The following is a 24,329-nucleotide window of genomic DNA, read 5'->3' on the forward strand; positions in this document are numbered from 1 at the left end:
AGAGAGAGAAGAAAAGTTTAATACCTTCACATCTCTTAATGACAGCACTAGTAATTAGAGCGACTGCGTTTTTCTGTAGCCGCGAGTCAGAGGAAAACAAATAAAGGCGCTCAATATAGAACCCTTATTAGATGTCGTGTCCCTGAACAATTAAAGTGTTTCTACTAGAGATTCTGACTGAACTATCCAATGGGATGCCGCCGTTCACCGTGAGTTTAGGTGGTCTTGGCTTTAGTGGTGGTTCCTTCCACGGCTGTTTTGTGATTTACTTTCTTTTTTTCTTCCTCTCGTTTCTTTCAGTCTTGTTTAAGCCAGTTATATTTTAGCCAGTCTTGTTTAAGCCAGTCTTGTTTAAACCAGTCTTGTTTAAACCAGTCTTGTTTAAGCCAGTCTTGTTTAAGCCAGTCTTGTTTAAGCCAGTCTTGTTTAAACCAGTCTTATTTTAGCCAGTCTTGTTTTAGCCAGTCTTGTTTAAGCCAGTCTTGTTTAAGGCAGTCTTGTTTAAGACAGTCTTGTTTAAACCAGTCTTATTTTAGCCAGTCTTGTTTAAGCCAGTCTTGTTTAAGCCAGTCTTGTTTAAGCCAGTCTTGTTTAAGCCGGTCTTGTTTAAGCCAGTCTTGTTAAGCCAGTCTTGTTAAGCCAGTCTTGTTTAAGCCAGTCTTGTTTAAACCAGTCTTGTTTAAGCCAGTCTTGTTTAAACCAGTCTTGTTTTAGCCAGTCTTGTTTAAGCCAGTCTTATTTAAGCCAGTCTTGTTAAAGCCAGTCTTGTTTAAACCAGTCTTATTTTAGCCAGTCTTGTTTAAGCCAGTCTTGTTTAAGCCAGTCTTGTTTAAGCCAGTCTTATTTAAGCCAGTCTTGTTAAAGCCAGTCTTGTTTAAACCAGTCTTATTTAAGCCAGTCTTGTTTAAGCCAGTCTTGTTTAAGCCAGTCTTCTTTAAGCCAGCCGTGTTTAAGCCAGTCTTGTTTAAACCAGTCTTGTTTAAGCCAGTCTTGTTTAAGCCAGTCTTGTTTAAGCCAGTCTTGTTTCAGCCAGTCTTGTTTCAGCCAGTCTTGTTTAAACCAGTCTTATTTAAGCCAGTCTTGTTTAAGCCAGTATTGTTTAAGCCAGTCTTGTTTAAGCCAGTCTTGTTTAAACCAGTCTTGTTTAAGCCAGTCTTGTTTAAGCCAGTCGTGTTTAAGCCAGTCTTGTTTAAGCCAGTCTTGTTTAAACCAGTCTTGTTTAAGCCAGTCTTGTTTAAGCCAGTCTTGTTTAAGCCGGTCTTGTTTAAGCCAGTCTTGTTAAGCCAGTCTTGTTAAGCCAGTCTTGTTTAAGCCAGTCTTGTTTAAACCAGTCTTGTTTAAGCCAGTCTTGTTTAAACCAGTCGTGTTTAAGCCAGTCGTGTTTAAGCCAGTCTTGTTTCAGCCAGTCTTGTTTAAGCCAGTCGTGTTTAAGCCAGTGGTGTTTAAGCCAGTCTTGTTTAAGCCAGTCTTGTTTAAGCCAGTCGTGTTTAAGCCAGTCTTGTTCAAACCAGTCTTGTTTAAACCAGTCTTGTTTAAACCAGTCTTGTTTAAGCCAGTCTTGTTTAAGCCAGTCTTGTTTAAACCAGTCTTATTTTAGCCAGTCTTGTTTTAGCCAGTCTTGTTTAAGCCAGTCTTGTTTAAGGCAGTCTTGTTTAAGACAGTCTTGTTTAAACCAGTCTTATTTTAGCCAGTCTTGTTTAAGCCAGTCTTGTTTAAGCCAGTCTTGTTTAAGCCAGTCTTGTTAAGCCAGTCTTGTTAAGCCAGTCTTGTTTAAGCCAGTCTTGTTTAAACCAGTCTTGTTTAAGCCAGTCTTGTTTAAACCAGTCTTGTTTTAGCCAGTCTTGTTTAAGCCAGTCTTGTTTAAGCCAGTCTTATTTAAGCCAGTCTTGTTAAAGCCAGTCTTGTTTAAACCAGTCTTATTTTAGCCAGTCTTGTTTAAGCCAGTCTTGTTTAAGCCAGTCTTGTTTAAGCCAGTCTTATTTAAGCCAGTCTCGTTAAAGCCAGTCTTGTTTAAACCAGTCTTATTTAAGCCAGTCTTGTTTAAGCCAGTCTTGTTTAAGCCAGTCTTCTTTAAGCCAGCCGTGTTTAAGCCAGTCTTGTTTAAACCAGTCTTGTTTAAGCCAGTCTTGTTTCAGCCAGTCTTGTTTCAGCCAGTCTTGTTTAAACCAGTCTTATTTAAGCCAGTCTTGTTTAAGCCAGTATTGTTTAAGCCAGTCTTGTTTAAGCCAGTCTTGTTTAAGCCAGTCGTGTTTAAGCCAGTCTTGTTTAAGCCAGTCTTGTTTAAGGCAGTCTTGTTTAAGGCAGTCTTGTTTAAACCAGTCTTGTTTAAGCCAGTGGTGTTTAAGCCAGTCTTGTTTAAGCCAGTCTTGTTTAAGCCAGTCGTGTTTAAGCCAGTCTTGTTCAAACCAGTCTTGTTTAAACCAGTCTTGTTTAAGCCAGTCTTGTTTAAGCCAGTCTTGTTTAAGCCAGTCTTGTTTCAGCCAGTCTTGTTTCAGCCAGTCTTGTTTAAACCAGTCTTATTTAAGCCAGTCTTGTTTAAGCCAGTATTGTTTAAACCAGTCTTGTTTAAGCCAGTCTTGTTTAAGCCAGTCGTGTTTAAGCCAGTCTTGTTTAAGCCAGTCTTGTTTAAGGCAGTCTTGTTTAAGGCAGTCTTGTTTAAACCAGTCTTGTTTAAGCCAGTCGTGTTTAAACCAGTCTTGTTTAAACCAGTCTTATTTAAGCCAGTCTTGTTTAAGCCAGTCTTGTTTAAGCCAGTCTTGTTTAAACCAGTCTTATTTAAGACAGTCTTGTTTAAGCCAGTCTTGTTTAAACCAGTCTTGTTTAAGCCAGTGCGAACACACATGGAACCGTGCTGTAATTCTTTGCTTTTGGTTTGTGTTGGATTTCTATTGAAGGAGAACAGTGTTAGGTAAAGCTGAGGCGCCACTGAGGGTCTGTTGCCAGGTTTAGCTGTGACCTGCATTCTGAAACACACCCATTGTCTGACATTCGAAAAGGAATGGCAAGCAGATAGATACACTTTTAGGATTATAACAGTGTATCCACCACAATTGTCACAATTACATTGAAAAGCAAGCATAATGTTGACAGCGAAAAATAATTCCTTAAAAAAATATATTGGGTAAATAAATTAGAGACCAATACATACAGTTTGGTTGTTTATTTGTGATGTTTGTAACTCACCATGTGTTAATTGCTTAACCTAACATTCTCTTTGAAATCACATGTATTTTCCTTATCAAATCACTAACATCAAATTCAGAATTGAATTGAAACCTTATTTGGCCTGAAACAAACTATGAACACACATTTTGAAGAGACAGGTTTCCTAGCATCTTAATTTAACATAAACCTAATTAAGAAAATTGTGCAATACTTATCAATTAAACAAATCAATGTCAGTTTGATTATTTGATCATTTTTTTACCGAATTATAATGTAGCCTTGTGCCCTCTAAGAGACTTGAATGGGCTCATACACTATTTCCCCTCACCCCTTCCTGTAGTTATTCATCTATTTCCCCTCACTCCTTCCTGTAGTTATTCATCTATTTCCCCTCACCCCTTCCTGTAGTTATTCATCTATTTCCCCTCACCCCTTCCTGTAGTTATTCATCTATTTCCCCACACCCCTTCCTGTAGTTATTCATCTATTTCCCCTCACTCCTTCCTGTAGTTATTCATCTATTTCCCCTCACCCCTTCCTGTAGTTATTCATCTATTTCCCCTCACCCCTTCCTGTAGTTATTCATCTATTTCCCCTCACCCCTTCCTGTAGTTATTCATCTATTTCCCCTCACCCCTTCCTGTAGTTATTCATCTATTTCCCCTCACCCCTTCCTGTAGTTATTCATCTATTTCCCCTCACTCCTTCCTGTAGTTATTCATCTATTTCCCCTCACTCCTTCCTGTAGTTATTCATCTATTTCCCCTCACCCCTTCCTGTAGTTATTCATCTATTTCCCCTCACCCCTTCCTGTAGTTATTCATCTATTTCCCCTCACCCTTCCTGTAGTTATTCATCTATTTCCCCTCACCCCTTCCTGCAGTTATTCATCTATTTCCCCTCACCCCTTCCTGTAGTTATTCATCTATTTCCCTCACCCCTTCCTGTAGTTATTCATCTATTTCCCCTCACCCCTTCCTGTAGTTATTCATCTATTTCCCCTCACTCCTTCCTGTAGTTATTCATCTATTTCCCCTCACCCCTTCCTGTAGTTATTCATCTATTTCCCCTCACCCCTTCCTGTAGTTATTCATCTATTTCCCCTCACCCCTTCCTGTAGTTATTCATCTATTTCCCCTCACCCCTTCCTGTAGTTATTCATCTATTTCCCCTCACCCCTTCCTGTAGTTATTCATCTATTTCCCCTCACCCCTTCCTGTAGTTATTCATCTATTTCCCCTCACCCCTTCCTGTAGTTATTCATCTATTTCCCCTCACCCCTTCCTGTAGTTATTAATCTATTTCCCCTCACCCCTTCCTGTAGTTATTCATCTATTTCCCCTCACTCCTTCCTGTAGTTATTCATCTATTTCCCCTCACCCCTTCCTGTAGTTATTCATCTATTTCCCTCACCCCTTCCTGTAGTTATTCATCTATTTCCCCTCACCCCTTCCTGTAGTTATTCATCTATTTCCCCTCACCCCTTCCTGTAGTTATTCATCTATTTCCCCTCACCCCTTCCTGTAGTTATTAATTTATTTCCCCTCACCCCTTCCTGTAGTTATTCATCTATTTCCCCACACCCCTTCCTGTAGTTATTCATCTATTTCCCCTCACCCCTTCCTGTAGTTATTCATCTATTTCCCCTCACCCCTTCCTGTAGTTATTCATCTATTTCCCCACACCCCTTCCTGTAGTTATTCATCTATTTCCCCTCACTCCTTCCTGTAGTTATTCATCTATTTCCCCTCACCCCTTCCTGTAGTTATTCATCTATTTCCCCTCACCCCTTCCTGTAGTTATTCATCTATTTCCCCTCACCCCTTCCTGTAGTTATTCATCTATTTCCCCTCACCCCTTCCTGTAGTTATTCATCTATTTCCCCTCACCCCTTCCTGTAGTTATTCATCTATTTCCCCTCACTCCTTCCTGTAGTTATTCATCTATTTCCCTCACTCCTTCCTGTAGTTATTCATCTATTTCCCCTCACCCCTTCCTGTAGTTATTCATCTATTTCCCCTCACCCCTTCCTGTAGTTATTCATCTATTTCCCCTCACCCCTTCCTGTAGTTATTCATCTATTTCCCCTCACCCCTTCCTGTAGTTATTCATCTATTTCCCCTCACCCCTTCCTGTAGTTATTCATCTATTTCCCCTCACCCCTTCCTGTAGTTATTCATCTATTTCCCCTCACCCCTTCCTGTAGTTATTCATCTATTTCCCCTCACTCCTTCCTGTAGTTATTCATCTATTTCCCCTCACTCCTTCCTGTAGTTATTCATCTATTTCCCCTCACCCCTTCCTGTAGTTATTCATCTATTTCCCTCACCCCTTCCTGTAGTTATTCATCTATTTCCCCTCACCCCTTCCTGTAGTTATTCATCTATTTCCCCTCACCCCTTCCTGTAGTTATTAATCTATTTCCCCTCACCCCTTCCTGTAGTTATTCATCTATTTCCCTCACTCCTTCCTGTAGTTATTCATCTATTTCCCTCACCCCTTCCTGTAGTTATTCATCTATTTCCCTCACCCCTTCCTGTAGTTATTCATCTATTTCCCCTCACCCCTTCCTGTAGTTATTCATCTATTTCCCCTCACCCCTTCCTGTAGTTATTCATCTATTTCCCCTCACCCCTTCCTGTAGTTATTAATCTATTTCCCCTCACCCCTTCCTGTAGTTATTCATCTATTTCCCCTCACCCCTTCCTGTAGTTATTAATCTATTTCCCCTCACCCCTTCCTGTAGTTATTCATCTATTCCCCCTCACCCCTTCCTGTAGATATTCATCTATTTCCCCTCACGCCTTCTTAACAAGGGGAGAATAAGAGGTATAATCTGCCACCTGTAATTGGAACAAAATAAATGTGTTTGTGTAAAATTGTTCAGTGTGAGATCCTACACAGATACTGGTGTCTCTCACCACTAGGGGGAACTGGGAACCTGACTGTAGTCTTATGGTATGGCACACGCACGCACGCACGCACGCACGCACGCACGCACGCATGCATGCACGCACGCACACACACACACACACACACACACACACACACACACACACACACACACACACACACACAGATACAAACACACACACACACAGATACAAACACACACACACAGACAGACAAGCACACAGGTGTGCACACAAACACAAACCCACAAACACACCCGGACACACAGGTGTGCACACAGACACAAACACACACAGTTTGGACTGGGTATTCCAGGAATCTGCTCGATCACCAAGCCACCCAGTCACCCAGCCACCCAGAAAAACAGCAGTCTTTTGGTGTCTATCTCTAGCAGGAAAGCACGCGCACTCACACAAGCACATACACGCACACACACACACACACACAAGATGGAACCTGTAATCAACGCGTCCTGTTGGCCTGTCGCCCAGCAGTAACGTGCTGAGACCGAACACTAATCCAGTTTAAATGGCAACAGCAGTGAAAGACCAGGACCAAGACCGTGGACTGCGTCCCATATACCACCTTATTCTCTTCATAGTGCACTACTTTGGACCCAGACCCAGACCACGGCTATAGGGTTGAGTTCAAATGACACCCTATTTCTTAAACTTTTGACCAGAACCCATGAGGAGCAGGAGTGTCTGTCTGGCCTGGGGGGTTTGGTTGACACACATGGTCTAACAAGAGCTGGGGGCTACCATAAGGATTATGGCACATTATAAGGCAACAGGCAGAGTTGACTAGTTACAGAAGTAGAATCTGAATTTGAGCTTAATTTGCTACAGCAGGAAAATAATCCTGCAGCAACAGGAAATGTGAATTATAATTCATGGATTTTTTTTTTTAGGGGATTATACCTTTTCAACATCAAATACATTACAAGTTTTACATTTCCTGCATTGTAAGATCCTTCATCTGTAGGCCTAGACTACAGCTGCCAAATACTAGAGAAACGTGCTGTGTGAGGGGATTTTGTGATGAGTAAATGTGCATCTAATTGTGTTTTATGTTAATCCAAAAAGAACAAAACAGTGGTGTTGGTGTGTGTTTGTGTGTGGGTTTTCAGTCCGAACAATCCCAACTAACCCTGTGGTCTGGTAAGAGAGAAGGTATCATCAGGCAGTTCAGGACACACTGTCTGTCTGCTGCAAACAAACAAACAAACCTACTGGTACTGAGCTTATTGTGTTGCTCCTGAGAGAGAGCGAGAGAGAGAGAGAGAGAGAGAGAGAGAGAGAGAGAGAGAAACAGAAAGAGAGAGAGAGAGAGAGAGAGAGAGAGAGAGAGAGAGAGAGAGAGAGAGAAAGAAAGAGAGAGAGAGAGAGACAGAGAAAGAGAGAGAGACAGAGAGACAGAGAGACAGAGAGAGAGAGCGAGAGAGATTAAATCATTGGGTCATGGGGATAGTGATTTCTGCATGGACTCTGACAGTGCGGGCATCGTTTGAAAATGGCAAATTACCTTGACAGGCATTTACTGAATATGTAAAGTATGTAAACACATTTCACGTTATGACAGACTTGTGTGAACAAACGCAACACCTATGCATCTAAATGATCCACTTTGTATTCAACTCAAAGAACAAGAGAACATATAATTTGTTCATTAAAATACCAAAATATCATCATGGATGATGATAAGCCTGGCTTACCATAAGGCCAGGCTGTCATAAAATGCACTACCATTGTCCTCATCTCAAAGCTGATCTCTAATAGACTCAGACAGAGACTCAGACTCAGGCACAGACTCAGGCACAGACACAGACTCGAACACAGACACAGACACAGACTCGGACACAGACTCGGACTCAGACACAGACTCAGGCTCAGACACAGGCTCAGACACAGGCTCAGACACAGGCTCAGACTCAGACACAGACAGAGACTCAGACTCAGACACAGACACAGACACAGGCTCGTCTGATGCTGTCTGGCCAAAAAGATTATGGCATATTCTATTTTTTTTTTGTCCAGACAGCATCATCTAAATGGGCTACAGGAACTAAGACAGAGGGGCGCTATATAGCTCGCTCTGATGCTTTCTCCGGTGAGATTGATAAGTCCTGCTTTAGATGTGCGTCTTGGTCCAAATTATCAATATATTCAGAGACAATTGATGAGATTTCAGAATTTCTGAGGATGCCACTGGTATGGCCAATCAGATTTCAGGGTGGGGCAACCACTGGACTTGCAGCTGGATTTAAGCAATCCTTTTTATAATAACCTGCATTCTAAAGGTTTTCATAGTGACCTGCATTCTAAGGGTTATATAATGACCTGCATTCTAAAAGTTCTAGAATGACCTGCATTCTAAGGGTTTTATAATGACCTGCATTCTAAAGGTTTTATAATGACCTGCATTCTAAGGGTTATATAATGACCTGCATTCTAAAAGTTCTAGAATGACCTGCATTCTAAGGGTTTTATAATGACCTGCATTCTAAAAGTTCTAGAATGACCTGCATTCTAAAGGTTTTATAATGACCTGCATTCTAAAGGTTTTATAATGACCTGCATTCTAAGGGTTATATAATGACCTGCATTCTAAAAGTTCTAGAATGACCTGCATTCTAAGGGTTTTATAATGACCTGCATTCTAAAGGTTTTATAATGACCTGCATTCTAAAGGTTTTATAATGACCTTTCTATTTATAATGACCTGCATTCTAAAGGTTTTATAATGACCTGCATTCTATAGGTTTTATAATGACCTGCATTCTAAAGATTCTAGAATGACCTGCATTCTAAAGATTCTAGAATGACCTCCATTCTAAAGGTTCTAGAATGACCTGCATTCTATGGGGTTTTATAATGACCTGCATTCTAAGGGTTGTATAATGACCTGCATTCTAAAGGTTCTAGAATGACCTGCATTCTATGGGGTTGTATAATGACCTGCATTCTAAAGATTCTAGAATGACCTGCATTCTAAAGGTTCTAGAATGACCTGCATTCTAAGGGGTTTTATAATGACCTGCATTCTAAGGGGTTTTATAATGACCTGCATTTTAAGGGTTTTATAATGACCTGCATTCTAAAGATTCTAGAATGACCTGCTTTCTAAAGATTCTAGAATGACCTGCATTCTAAGGGGTTTTATAATGACCTGCATTCTAAGGGGATTTATAATGACCTGCATTCTAAGGGTTTTATAATGACCTGCATTCTACAGGTTTTAAAATTACCTGCATTCTAAGGGATTTATAATGACCTGCATTCTAAGGGATTTATAATGACCTGCAATCTACAGGTTTTAAATTGACCATCATTCTAAAGATTCTAGAATGACCTGCATTCTAAAGGTTCTAGAATGACCTGCATTCTAAGGGGTTTTATAATGACCTGCATTCTAAGGGGTTTTATAATGACCTGCATTCTAAGGGTTGTATAATGACCTGCATTCTAAAGGTTCTAGAATGACCTGCATTCTATGGGGTTGTATAATGACCTGCATTCTAAAGATTCTAGAATGACCTGCATTCTAAAGGTTCTAGAATGACCTGCATTCTAAGGGGTTTTATAATGACCTGCATTTTAAGGGTTTTATAATGACCTGCATTCTAAAGATTCTAGAATGACCTGCTTTCTAAAGATTCTAGAATGACCTGCATTCTAAGGGGTTTTATAATGACCTGCATTCTAAGGGGATTTATAATGACCTGCATTCTAAGGGTTTTATAATGACCTGCATTCTAAAGATTCTAGAATGACCTGCTTTCTAAAGATTCTAGAATGACCTGCATTCTAAGGGGTTTTATAATGACCTGCATTCTAAGGGGATTTATAATGACCTGCATTCTAAGGGTTTTATAATGACCTGCATTCTACAGGTTTTTAAATTACCTGCATTCTAAGGGATTTATAATGACCTGCATTCTAAGGGATTTATAATGACCTGCAATCTACAGGTTTTAAATTGACCATCATTCTAAAGATTCTAGAATGACCTGCATTCTAAAGGTTCTAGAATGACCTGCATTCTAGGGGGTTTTATAATGACCTGCATTCTAAGGGGTTTTATAATGACCTGCATTCTAAAGATTCTAGAATGACCTGCTTTCTAAAGGTTCTAGAATGACCTGCATTCTAAGGGGTTTTATAATGACCTGCATTCTAAGGGGATTTATAATGACCTGCATTCTAAGGGTTTTATAATGACCTGCATTCTACAGGTTTTAAAATGACCTGCATTCTAAGGGATTTATAATGACCTGCATTCTAAGGGATTTATAATGACCTGCAATCTACAGGTTTTAAATTGGCCAGCATTCTAAGGGATTTATAATGACCTGCATTCTAAAGATTTTATAATGACCTGCATTCTACGGGTTTTATAATGACCTGCATTCTAAGGGTTTTATAATGACCTGCAATCTATAGGTTCTAGAATGACCTGCATTCTAAGACTTTTATAATGACCTGCATTCTAAGAGTTTTATAATGACCTGCATTCTAAGGGTTTTATAATGACCTGCATTCTAAAGGTTCTAGAATGACCTGCATTCTAAGGGTTTTAGAATGACCTGCATTCTATAGGTTCTAGAATTACCTGCATTCTAAAGGTTATAGAATGACCTGAATTCTAAAGGTTTTATAATGACCTGCATTCTAAGGGTTTTATAATGACCTGCATTCTAAAGATTCTAGAATGACCTGCATTCTAAAGGTTCTAGAATGACCTGCATTCTAAGTGGTTTTATAATGACCTGCATTCTAAGGGTTTTATAATGACCTGCATTCTAAAGATTCTAGAATGACCTGCATTCTAAAGGTTCTAGAATGACCTGCATTCTAAGGGGTTTTATAATGACCTGCATTCTAAGGGGATTTATAATGACCTGCATTCTAAGGGGATTTATAATGACCTGCATTCTAAGGGTTTTATAATGACCTGCATTCTAAAGGTTTAAAATGACCTGCATTCTAAGGGGTTTATAATGACCTGCATTCTAAAGGGATTTATAATGACCTGCAATCTACAGGTTTTAAATTGACCAGCATTCTAAAGGTTCTCTAATGACCTGCATTCTAAAGGTTCTAGAATGACATGCATTATAAAGGTTCTCTAATGACCTGCATTCTAAGGGTTTTATAATGACCTGCATTCTAAAGGTTCTAGAATGACCTGCATTCTAAATGTTCTCTAATGACCTGCATTCTAAAGGTTCTCTAATGACCTGCATTCTAAAGGTTCTAGAATGACCTGCATTCTAAAGGTTCTCTAATGACCTGCATTCTAAAGGTTCTCTAATGACCTGCATTCTAAAGGTTCTAGAATGACCTGCATTATAAAGGTTCTCTAATGACCTGCATTATAAAGGTTTTCTAATGACCTGCATTCTAAAGGTTCTAGAATGACCTGCATTATAAAAGGTTCTCTAATGACCTGCATTCTAAAGGTTCTAGAATGACCTGCATTCTAAGGGTTTTATAATGACCTGCATTCTAAAGGTTCTAGAATGACCTGCATTCTAAGGGTTTTATAATGACCTGCATTCTAAAGGTTCTAGAATGACCTGCATTCTAAAGGTTCTCTAATGACCTGCATTCTAAAGGTTCTCTAATGACCTGCATTCTAAAGGTTCTCTAATGACCTGCATTCTAAAGAGAATGACCTTTCTAAAGGTTCTCTAATGACCTGCATTCTAAAGGTTCTAGAATGACCTGCATTCTAAAGGTTCTCTAATGACCTGCATTCTAAAGGTTCTAGAATGACCTGCATTCTAAAGGTTCTCTAATGACCTGCATTCTAAAGGTTCTAGAATGACCTGCATTCTAAAGATTCTCTAATGACCTGCATTCTGTAGGTTCTAGAATGACCTGCATTCTAAGGGTTTTATAATGACCTGCATTCTAAAGGTTCTAGAATGACCTGCATTATAAAGGTTCTAGAATGACCTGCATTCTAATGATTTTTATTATGACCTGCATTCTAAGGGTTTTATAATGACCTGCATTCTAAGGGTTTTATAATGACCTGCATTCTATAGGTTCTAGAATTACCTGCATTCTAAAGGTTCTAGAATGACCTGAATTCTAAAGGTTTTATAATGACCTGCATTCTAAAGATTCTAGAATGACCTGCATTCTAAAGATTCTAGAATGACCTGCATTCTAAAGGTTCTAGAATGACCTGCATTCTAAGTGGTTTTATAATGACCTGCATTCTAAGGGTTTTATAATGACCTACATTCTAAAGATTCTAGAATGACCTGCATTCTAAAGGTTCTAGAATGACCTGCATTCTAAGGGTTTTATAATGACCTGCATTCTAAGGGGACCTGCATTCTATTTATAATGACCTGCATTCAAAGGATTTATAATGACCTGCAATCTATTTTAAATTGACCAGCATTCTAAGGGATTTATAATGACCTACATTCTAAAGGTTTTTTATAATGACCTGCATTCTATAGGTTCTAAAATGACCTGCATTCTAAGGGTTTTATAATGACCTGCATTCTGAAGGTTTTATAATGACCTTAATTCTAAAGGTTCTAGAATGACCTGCATTCTATTTCTAGAATGACCAGCATTCTACAGGTTTTATAATGACCTGCGTTCTATAGGTTCTAGAATGACCTGCATTCTAAGGGGTTTATAATGACCTGCATTCTAAAGGTTTTATAATGACCTGCATTCTAAGGGTTTTATAATGACCTGCATTCTAAAAGTTCTAGAATGACCTGCATTCTAAATAATGACCTGCATTCTAAAGGTTTTATAATGACCTGAATTCTAAAGGTTTTATAATGACCTGCATTCTAAGGGTTTTATAATGACCTGCATTCTAAAGGTTTTATAATGACCTGCATTCTATTTTTATAATGACCTGCATTCTAAAGATTCTAGAATGACCTGCATTCTAAAGATTCTAGAATGACCTCCATTTTAAAGGTTCTAGAATGACCTGCATTCTAAGGGGTTTATAATGACCTGCATTCTAAGGGTTGTATAATGACCTGCATTCTAAAGTTCTAGAATGACCTGCATTCTATGGGGTTGTATAATGACCTGCATTCTAAAGATTCTAGAATGACCTGCATTCTAAAGGTTCTAGAATGACCTGCATTCTAAGGGGTTTTATAATGACCTGCATTCTTGTTTTATAATGACCTGCATTTTAAGTTTTATAATGACCTGCATTCTAAAGATTCTAGAATGACCTGCTTTCTAAAGATTCTAGAATGACCTGCATTCTAAGGGTTTTATAATGACCTGCATTCTAAGGGGATTTATAATGACCTGCATTCTAAGGGTTTTATAATGACCTGCATTCTAAGGGATTTATAATGACCTGCAATCTAGGTTTTAAATTGACCATCATTCTAAAGATTCTATGACCTGCATTCTAGGGGGTTTTATAATGACCTGCATTCTAAATAATGACCTGCATTCTAAAGATTCTAGAATGATCTGCTTTCTAAAGGTTCTAGAATGACCTGCATTCTAAGGGGTTTTATAATGACCTGCATTCTAAGGACCTGCATTCTAAGGGTTTTATAATGACCTGCATTCTAAGGTTTTAAATGACCTGCATTTTAAGGGATTTATAATGACCTGCATTATAAGGTTTTATAATGAATTCTATTTTAAAATGACCTGCATTCTAAGGGATTTATAATGACCTGCATTCTAAAGGGATTTATAATGACCTGCAATCTACAGGTTTTAAATTGGCCAGCATTCTAAGGGATTTATAATGACCTGCATTCTAAAGGTTTTATAATGACCTGCATTCTAATGACCTGCATTCTAAGGGTTTTATAATGACCTGCAATCTATAGGTTCTAGAATGACCTGCATTCTAAGACTTTTATAATGACCTGCATTCCAATACTTTTATAATGACCTGCATTCTAAGAGTTTTATAATGACCTGCATTCTAAGGGTTTTATAATGACCTGCATTCTATAGGTTCTAGAATTACCTGCATTCTAAAGGTTCTAGAATGACCTGAATTCTTTTTATAATGACCTGCATTCTAAAGGTTTTATAATGACCTGCATTCTAAGGGTTTTATAATGACCTGCATTCTAAGGGGATTTATAATGACCTGCATTCTAAGGGTTTTATAATGACCTGCATTCTACAGGTTTTAAAATGACCTGCATTCTAAGGGATTTATAATGACCTGCATTCTAAGGGATTTATAATGACCTGCAATCTACAGGTTTTAAATTGACCAGCATTCTAAGGGTTTATAATGACCTGCATTCTAAAGGTTCTAGAATGACATGCATTATAAAGGTTCTCTAATGACCTGCATTCTAAGGGTTTTATAATGACCTGCATTCTAAAGGTTCTAGAATAATTCTAAATGTTCTCTAATGACCTGCATTCTAAAGGTTCTCTAAAGGTTCTAGAATGACCTGCATTCTAAAGGTTCTCTAATGACCTGCATTCTAAAGGTTCTCTAATGACCTGCATTCTAAAGGTTCTAGAATGACCTGCATTATAAAGGTTCTCTAATGACCTGCATTATAAAGGTTCTATAATGACCTGCATTCTAAAGGTTCTAGAATGAATGACCTGCATTCTGTAGGTTCTAGAATGACCTGGGTTTTATAATGACCTGCATTCTAAAGGTTCTAGAATGACCTGCATTCTAAGGGTTTTATAATGACCTGCATTCTAAGAATGACCTGCATTCTAAAGTTTTCTAAAGAATGACCTGCATTCTAAAGGTTCTCTAATACCTATGACCTGCATTCTAAAGGTTCTCTAATGACCTGCATTCTAAAGGTTCTAGAATGACCTGCATTCTAAGGGGTTTTATAATGACCTGCATTCTAAGGGGATTTATAATGACCTGCATTCTAAGGGTTTTATAATGACCTGCATTCTAAAGGGATTTATAATGACCTGCAATCTACAGGTTTTTAAATTGATTCTATTCTAGGTTTATAATGACCTGCATTCTAAAGGGTTTTTTCTATTCTAATGACCTGCATTCTAAGGGACCTGCATTCTAAAGATTCTATAATGACCTGCATTCTAAGGGGATTTATTTATAATGACCTGCATTCTAAGGGTTTTATAATGACCTGCATTCTACAGGTTTTAAAAATGACCTGCATTTTAAGGGAATGACCTGCATTATAAGGGTTTTTATAATGACCTGCATTCTATTTAAAATGACCTGCATTCTAAAGGGATTTATAATGACCTATTCTAAGGGATTTATAATGACCTTTTTTTAAATTGGCCAGCATTCTAAGGGAATGCATTCTAAAGGTTTTATAATGACCTGCATTCTCGGGTTTTATAATGACCTGCATTCTAAGGGTTTTATAATGACCTGCAATCTATTCTAAATGACCTGCATTCTAGAATGACCTGCATTCTAATAATGACCTGCATTCTAAGAGTTTTATAATGACCTGCATTCTAAGGGTTTTATAATGACCTGCATTCTATAGGTTCTAGAATTACCTGCATTCTAAAGGTTCTAGAATGACCTGAATTCTAAAGGTTTTATAATGACCTGCATTCTAAAGGTTTTATAATGACCTGCATTCTAAGGGTTTTATAATGACCTGCATTCTAAGGGGATTTATAATGACCTGCATTCTAAGGGTTTTATAATGACCTGCATTCTACAGGTTTTAAAATGACCTGCATTCTAAGGGATTTATAATGACCTGCATTCTAAGGGATTTATAATGACCTGCAATCTACAGGTTTTAAATTGACCAGCATTCTAAAGGTTCTCTAATGACCTGCATTCTAAAGGTTCTAGAATGACATGCATTATAAAGGTTCTCTAATGACCTGCATTCTAAGGGTTTTATAATGACCTGCATTCTAAAGGTTCTAGAATGACCTGCATTCTAAATGTTCTCTAATGACCTGCATTCTAAAGGTTCTCTAATGACCTGCATTCTAAAGGTTCTAGAATGACCTGCATTCTAAAGGTTCTCTAATGACCTGCATTCTAAAGGTTCTCTAATGACCTGCATTCTAAAGGTTCTAGAATGACCTGCATTATAAAGGTTCTCTAATGACCTGCATTATAAAGGTTCTCTAATGACCTGCATTCTAAAGGTTCTAGAATGACCTGCATTATAAAGGTTCTCTAATGACCTGCATTCTGTAGGTTCTAGAATGACCTGCATTCTAAGGGTTTTATAATGACCTGCATTCTAAAGGTTCTAGAATGACCTGCATTCTAAGGGTTTTATAATGACCTGCATTCTAAAGGTTCTAGAATGACCTGCATTCTAAAGGTTCTCTAATGACCTGCATTCTAAAGGTTCTCTAATGACCTGCATTCTAAAGGTTCTCTAATGACCTGCATTCTAAAGGTTCTAGAATGACCTGCATTCTAAAGGTTCTCTAATGACCTGCATTCTAAAGGTTCTAGAATGACCTGCATTCTAAAGGTTCTCTAATGACCTGCATTCTAAAGGTTCTAGAATGACCTGCATTCTAAAGGTTCTCTAATGACCTGCATTCTAAAGGTTCTAGAATGACCTGCATTCTAAAGATTCTCTAATGACCTGCATTCTGTAGGTTCTAGAATGACCTGCATTCTAAGGGTTTTATAATGACCTGCATTCTAAAGGTTCTAGAATGACCTGCATTATAAAGGTTCTAGAATGACCTGCATTCTAAGACTTTTATAATGACCTGCATTCCAAGACTTTTATAATGACCTGCATTCTAAGGGTTTTATAATGACCTGCATTCTAAGGGTTTTATAATGACCTGCATTCTATAAGTTCTAGAATTACCTGCATTCTAAAGGTTCTAGAATGACCTGCATTCTAAGGGTTTTAGAATGACCTGCATTCTAATGATTTTTATTATGACCTGCATTCTAAGGGTTTTATAATGACCTGCATTCTAAGGGTTTTATAATGACCTGCATTCTATAGGTTCTAGAATTACCTGCATTCTAAAGGTTCTAGAATGACCTGAATTCTAAAGGTTTTATAATGACCTGCATTCTAAAGATTCTAGAATGACCTGCATTCTAAAGATTCTAGAATGACCTGCATTCTAAAGGTTCTAGAATGACCTGCATTCTAAGTGGTTTTATAATGACCTGCATTCTAAGGGTTTTATAATGACCTGCATTCTAAAGATTCTAGAATGACCTGCATTCTAAAGGTTCTAGAATGACCTGCATTCTAAGGGGTTTTATAATGACCTGCATTCTAAGGGGATTTATAATGACCTGCATTCTAAGGGGATTTATAATGACCTGCATTCAAAAGGATTTATAATGACCTGCAATCTACAGGTTTTAAATTGACCAGCATTCTAAGGGATTTATAATGACCTACATTCTAAAGGTTTTCATAATGACCTGCATTCTATAGGTTCTAAAATGACCTGCATTCTAAGGGTTTTATAATGACCTGCATTCTGAAGGTTTTATAATGACCTTAATTCTAAAGGTTCTAGAATGACCTGCATTCTATAGGTTCTAGAATGACCTGCATTCTACAGGTTTTATAATGACCTGCGTTCTATAGGTTCTAGAATGACCTGCATTCTAAGGGGTTTATAATGACCTGCATTCTAAAGGTTTTATAATGACCTGCATTCTAAGGGTTATATAATGACCTGCATTCTAAAAGTTCTAGAATGACCTGCATTCTAAGGGTTTTATAATGACCTGCATTCTAAAGGTTTTATAATGACCTGCATTCTAAAGGTTTTATAATGACCTGCATTCTAAGGGATTTATAATGACCTGCATTCTAAAGGTTTTATAATGACCTGCATTCTATAGGTTTTATAATGACCTGCATTCTAAAGATTCTAGAATGACCTGCATTCTAAAGATTCTAGAATGACCTCCATTCTAAAGGTTCTAGAATGACCTGCATTCTATGGGGTTTTATAATGACCTGCATTCTAAGGGTTGTATAATGACCTGCATTCTAAAGGTTCTAGAATGACCTGCATTCTATGGGGTTGTATAATGACCTGCATTCTAAAGATTCTAGAATGACCTGCATTCTAAAGGTTCTAGAATGACCTGCATTCTAAGGGGTTTTATAATGACCTGCATTCTAAGGTGTTTTATAATGACCTGCATTTTAAGGGTTTTATAATGACCTGCATTCTAAAGATTCTAGAATGACCTGCTTTCTAAAGATTCTAGAATGACCTGCATTCTAAGGGGTTTTATAATGACCTGCATTCTAAGGGGATTTATAATGACCTGCATTCTAAGGGTTTTATAATGACCTGCATTCTAAGGGATTTATAATGACCTGCAATCTACAGGTTTTAAATTGACCATCATTCTAAAGATTCTAGAATGACCTGCATTCTAGGGGGTTTTATAATGACCTGCATTCTAAGGGGTTTTATAATGACCTGCATTCTAAAGATTCTAGAATGATCTGCTTTCTAAAGGTTCTAGAATGACCTGCATTCTAAGGGGTTTTATAATGACCTGCATTCTAAGGGGATTTATAATGACCTGCATTCTAAGGGTTTTATAATGACCTGCATTCTACAGGTTTTAAAATGACCTGCATTCTAAGGGATTTATAATGACCTGCATTATAAGGGTTTTATAATGACCTGCATTCTACAGGTTTTAAAATTACCTGCATTCTAAGGGATTTATAATGACCTGCATTCTAAGGGATTTATAATGACCTGCAATCTACAGGTTTTAAATTGGCCAGCATTCTAAGGGATTTATAATGACCTGCATTCTAAAGGTTTTATAATGACCTGCATTCTACGGGTTTTATAATGACCTGCATTCTAAGGGTTTTATAATGACCTGCAATCTATAGGTTCTAGAATGACCTGCATTCTAAGACTTTTATAATGACCTGCATTCCAAGACTTTTATAATGACCTGCATTCTAAGAGTTTTATAATGACCTGCATTCTAAGGGTTTTATAATGACCTGCATTCTATAGGTTCTAGAATTACCTGCATTCTAAAGGTTCTAGAATGACCTGAATTCTAAAGGTTTTATAATGACCTGCATTCTAAAGGTTTTATAATGACCTGCATTCTAAGGGTTTTATAATGACCTGCATTCTAAAGATTCTAGAATGACCTGCATTCTAAAGGTTCTAGAATGACCTGCATTCTAAGTGGTTTTATAATGACCTGCATTCTAAGGGTTTTATAATGACCTGCATTCTAAAGATTCTAGAATGACCTGCATTCTAAAGGTTCTAGAATGACCTGCATTCTAAGGGGTTTTATAATGACCTGCATTCTAAGGGGATTTATAATGACCTGCATTCTAAGGGGATTTATAATGACCTGCATTCTAAGGGTTTTATAATGACCTGCATTCTACAGGTTTTAAAATGACCTGCATTCTAAGGGATTTATAATGACCTGCATTCTAAGGGATTTATAATGACCTGCAATCTACAGGTTTTAAATTGACCAGCATTCTAAAGGTTCTCTAATGACCTGCATTCTAAAGGTTCTAGAATGACATGCATTATAAAGGTTCTCTAATGACCTGCATTCTAAGGGTTTTATAATGACCTGCATTCTAAAGGTTCTAGAATGACCTGCATTCTAAATGTTCTCTAATGACCTGCATTCTAAAGGTTCTCTAATGACCTGCATTCTAAAGGTTCTAGAATGACCTGCATTCTAAAGGTTCTCTAATGACCTGCATTCTAAAGGTTCTCTAATGACCTGCATTCTAAAGGTTCTAGAATGACCTGCATTATAAAGGTTCTCTAATGACCTGCATTATAAAGGTTCTCTAATGACCTGCATTCTAAAGGTTCTAGAATGACCTGCATTATAAAGGTTCTCTAATGACCTGCATTCTGTAGGTTCTAGAATGACCTGCATTCTAAGGGTTTTATAATGACCTGCATTCTAAAGGTTCTAGAATGACCTGCATTCTAAAGGTTCTCTAATGACCTGCATTCTAAAGGTTCTCTAATGACCTGCATTCTAAAGGTTCTCTAATGACCTGCATTCTAAAGGTTCTAGAATGACCTGCATTCTAAAGGTTCTCTAATGACCTGCATTCTAAAGGTTCTAGAATGACCTGCATTCTAAAGGTTCTCTAATGACCTGCATTCTAAAGGTTCTAGAATGACCTGCATTCTAAAGGTTCTCTAATGACCTGCATTCTAAAGGTTCTAGAATGACCTGCATTCTAAAGATTCTCTAATGACCTGCATTCTGTAGGTTCTAGAATGACCTGCATTCTAAGGGTTTTATAATGACCTGCATTCTAAAGGTTCTAGAATGACCTGCATTATAAAGGTTCTAGAATGACCTGCATTCTAAGACTTTTATAATGACCTGCATTCCAAGACTTTTATAATGACCTGCATTCTAAGGGTTTTATAATGACCTGCATTCTAAGGGTTTTATAATGACCTGCATTCTATAAGTTCTAGAATTACCTGCATTCTAAAGGTTCTAGAATGACCTGCATTCTAAGGGTTTTAGAATGACCTGCATTCTAATGATTTTTATTATGACCTGCATTCTAAGGGTTTTATAATGACCTGCATTCTAAGGGTTTTATAATGACCTGCATTCTATAGGTTCTAGAATTACCTGCATTCTAAAGGTTCTAGAATGACCTGAATTCTAAAGGTTTTATCATGACCTGCATTCTAAAGATTCTAGAATGACCTGCATTCTAAAGGTTCTAGAATGACCTGCATTCTAAGTGGTTTTATAATGACCTGCATTCTAAGGGTTTTATAATGACCTGCATTCTAAAGATTCTAGAATGACCTGCATTCTAAAGGTTCTAGAATGACCTGCATTCTAAGGGGTTTTATAATGACCTGCATTCTAAAGGTTCTAGAATGACCTGCATTCTAAGGGGATTTATAATGACCTGCATTCAAAAGGATTTATAATGACCTGCAATCTACAGGTTTTAAATTGACCAGCATTCTAAGGGATTTATAATGACCTACATTCTAAAGGTTTTCATAATGACCTGCATTCTATAGGTTCTAAAATGACCTGCATTCTAAGGGTTTTATAATGACCTGCATTCTGAAGGTTTTATAATGACCTTAATTCTAAAGGTTCTAGAATGACCTGCATTCTATAGGTTCTAGAATGACCTGCATTCTACAGGTTTTATAATGACTTGCGTTCTATAGGTTCTAGAATGACCTGCATTCTAAGGGGTTTATAATGACCTGCATTCTAAAGGTTTTATAATGACCTGCATTCTAAGGGTTTTATAATGACCTGCATTCTAAGGTTTTTATAATGACCTGCATTCTAAGGGTTTTATAATGACCTGCATTCTAAGGGTTTTATAATGACCTGCATTCTACAGGTTTTATAATGACCTGCATTCTAAGGGTTTTATAATGACCTGCATTCTAAAGGTTCTAGAATGACCTGCATTCTATAGGTTCTAAAATGACCTGCAATCTAAAGGTTTTATAATGACCTGCATTCTAAGGGTTTTATAATGACCTGCATTCTATAGGTTCTAGAATGACCTGCATTCTATAGGTTCTAGAATGACCTGCATTCTATTGTTTCTAAAATGACCTGCATTCTAAGGGTTTTATAATGACCTGCATTCTAAGACTTTTATAATGACCTGCATTCCAAGACTTTTATAATGACCTGCATTCTAAGGGTTTTATAATGACCTGCATTCTAAGGGTTTTATAATGACCTGCATTCTATAGGTTCTAGAATTACCTGCATTCTAAAGGTTCTAGAATGACCTGCATTCTAAGGGTTTTAGAATGACCTGCATTCTAATGATTTTTATTATGACCTGTGTTCTAAAGGTTTTATAATAACCTGAGGTTACTTGTCTGGCCCTCCTCCAATAGGCTGGCTAGCAGCTGATCAGGCCCAGCGTGGGTTTGTCTGGATGGTCTGAGCTGAAGGAGGTGACTCAGTGACAGTATTAGATGGGATCAGATGTCTGGATGGTCTGTCCTGAAGAAGGTGACTCAGTGACAGTAATAGATGGGATCAGATGACATTTAAAACAGGCAGCAGGAAAGATCACTCACGTAACAAGGATTAAATATATGGCAGCTCTGTGTCTGCATAGTGTGGTCTGAGCACTTTGCCATTCACCTTTTGATATCATGAGAAATTTGTGTGAAAAGAAAAGGTGTGTGGGCTCTGGAGTTACAGCAAAATGTGTCACTATGCTGACAAACTCTATACTGAACAGTGTAGGGCTGGGTGTTTTTCATTGCTGCTACTTGAAGGCTGCAGTGTGTTCAGGCTTTTGTGCTCTGATATTCTTAAGGACTTTTGACTGAAGAACACTGCTATAGGTGGTCATAGTGGGACACGGCTGATTAAGCTAGAGATCATAAGAGGTCAAGAGGGCGACTGGGTGACTTGTTACCACCTCATTAAGTTCAGTCAGGCACTAAAGGTTATGACCAGTTACACTTCCCCATCAGGAGTGTTTTTGTTAAAACCACATTCAATTTGAGATAAATGAGAATCAAACAGAATGTGTCATTTAGTTGACAACTAGCTGGATGGTCCAGAGGTGGACACATGACAGGGATCTGACGGTCACTTAGAGAGAGGTTTGGTCCAGACTCTCACAGTACAGGACTCTATACATCCCATGATGTCTTGCACACATGCACACAGACAGAAGCACACTCAAACACACACACAAACACACACACACACACACACACACAAAACACACACACACACATGCACACACACATGCACACATGCACACACACACTCACCATTTCCTCCTCCCTCAGACAGAATGAGAGGAAGGTTCTACAAGGCTGTGTCTGTCTCTAAACTTGAACCCTGATCCTTGTTACTCCATAATGAGTGAGAAAAGAGGGAAAGGGAGGGAGGAAATGGAGAAAACAGGGATCTTCCCCGGTAGCAGGGGTCAAAGGTTATGTAAATAGAAACAGTGCCTTCAGGGTCAAGACTCTCTGGGGGATGAGACTGACCTTCCTCAGACTACCCTGACCTCTGACCTCTAACCCTGTAATGTATGGACTTGGCAAGATGAGGTCAGGTTCTCCTCTGGTTGCACATCAGCCCTGTCAATCAGAGAGATAAACAAAAAGTCCCGCCCACATACCCAGCAGTCAACACTTTAAAGGAATGTGACCCTTGACCCCTGTGTAGAGTGTTCTAAAGGTCTTTCACACATTATCAATGAATCACAACCTTCTGTAATGAGGGGTGTTTGGAGAAAATGGAGAAAATACTGTCTACACGAAGAAAGAGAGAAAATGGGTGGAATACTGTCTAGTACAAAAGAAAGAGAATGTTATGGATATTGTCTGAACGTAACGAAAATGTGTGTGAATGTGTGTGTGTGTGTGTGGGGGGGGGTTATTGTCTACTGGGGAGAAATATGATGGAGAGAACACTGTCTGCTGAAAATAAAATGAGGTTAATATGGTATAATGAAAGAAAAGTAATGGGAAGAGTATTGTCTAGTGAGAAAGGAGGAATAAACATCTACTTGTGGGGTGGAAGTTGAGAACCATTCATATCAGCACTTTTCTTTCCCTTGCTAATCGCTGCCTGATTGTGAATATGTTCCTTTTGAGCATCTCAGTTCATTAAACCCTAAAAACTGTACCGCTGTTTTGTTCTTTTCTGTTTTCTTCTTTTTTTCTCTCGGTTAGAACTTTATTTTTAATTATTTGATTTAGGGATGAACCCCCCCCCCCCCCCATCTCTCAGTTTCTATCCGTTTCTCCCCTGAGATCCAACGGCTGCTCTACTTACCAGGAAATACGTTCTAGAAAGAGAGATGTCATACTATACTATATTCACCATAGAGAGAAAGAACTGGTCTTTTACCCAGAAACGTGTAGAAGGAGAACAAAGTGTTGAGGTCTTGGGACTCTTAACCCTGCAAGGTAGAGGGTACATACAGCATATCAGAAATATTCACCCCCCTTTTGGATTCTTTCACATTTTTGTTATGTGACAAAGTGGGATTAAAATGGATTTAATTGTGATTTTTTTGTTGTTGTCATTGATCTACACAAAACACTCCATAATGTCAAAGTGAAAAGAACATTCTACAAATGTTAACAAATGAATACAAATGTAATAACTAAACTATAGTTGTTGCAGAAGTATTTACCCCTTTCGTTTAGGAAAGTCTGAATAAATTCAGGTGTACATTTTGGCTTAACAAATCACATAATAAATTACATGGACTCACTCTGTGAGAAATTATAGGGGTTGACATGATTTTTGAATGATATGAA

This window comes from Oncorhynchus nerka, linkage group LG24, assembly GCF_034236695.1.
Source record: "Oncorhynchus nerka isolate Pitt River linkage group LG24, Oner_Uvic_2.0, whole genome shotgun sequence".
NCBI classification, from domain to species: domain Eukaryota; kingdom Metazoa; phylum Chordata; class Actinopteri; order Salmoniformes; family Salmonidae; genus Oncorhynchus; species Oncorhynchus nerka.